This window comes from Balaenoptera acutorostrata, chromosome 4 (genome assembly GCF_949987535.1).
Source record: "Balaenoptera acutorostrata chromosome 4, mBalAcu1.1, whole genome shotgun sequence".
Classification (NCBI taxonomy): domain Eukaryota; kingdom Metazoa; phylum Chordata; class Mammalia; order Artiodactyla; family Balaenopteridae; genus Balaenoptera; species Balaenoptera acutorostrata.
The window spans coordinates 38,660,941-38,661,719 of record NC_080067.1 but is presented as its reverse complement, the minus strand read 5'-3'; the positions used below and the strand labels follow the sequence as shown (position 1 = coordinate 38,661,719).

Genomic DNA, 779 nt, shown 5'->3' with positions numbered 1-779 from the left:
CTATGCATCTGCTTCCCACTAGCTAGCTATTTTACATTTGGTAGTGTATATATGTCAATGCCACTCTCTCATTTCGTCCCAGCTTACCCTTCCCCCTTCCCATGAGCTCAAGTCCATTCTCTACGTCTGCATCTTTATTCCTGTCCTGCCCCTAGGTTTGTCAGAACCATTTTTTTTTTCTAGGTTCCATATATATATGTGTTGGCATATGGTATTCGTTTTTCTTTCTTTCTTTCTTTATTTTTCCACCGTATCCTAGCGCTTGAGGATAGAACCTGCAGACTGGAAGCCACTGGTACCGAAGACATGACGCCGAGGGGACCAGAGCCCTTTCCCTCTACCTCTGTACATTACGCGCACCGGGACCGCAAGTCCGATCCCCGCCAAGAAAAGGAGGGTTATTTTTCTCTTTCTGACTTACTTCACTCTGTATGACAGACTCTAGGTCCATCCACCTCACTACAAATATCTCAATTTCGTTCCTTTTTATGGCTGAGTAATATTCCATTGTATATATGTGCCACATCTTCTTTATTCATTCACCCGATGATGGATACTTAGGTTGCTTCCATGTCCTGGCTATTGTAAATAGAGCTGCACTGAACATTGTGGTACATGTATCTTTTTGAATTATGGTTTTCTCAGGGTATATGCCCAGTAGTGGGATTGATGGGTCATACGGTAGTTCTATTTTTAGTTTTTTCAGGAACCTCCATACTGTTCTCCATAGTGGCTGTATCAATTTACATTCCCACCAACAGTACAAGAGGGTTCCCTTT

At 42.7% G+C, this 779-nt stretch overlaps 1 non-coding gene across 1 annotated transcript; it reads right to left on the bottom strand.

The window, feature by feature from the left end:
• Positions 1-248: 248 nt before the first annotated feature.
• LOC114236705 (small nucleolar RNA SNORA57) lies at positions 249-397 on the bottom strand. The gene has a single exon (XR_003622568.1). It is a non-coding gene; the product is annotated as a small nucleolar RNA SNORA57 (small nucleolar RNA).
• Between the last annotated feature and the right edge of the window lie 382 nt (positions 398-779).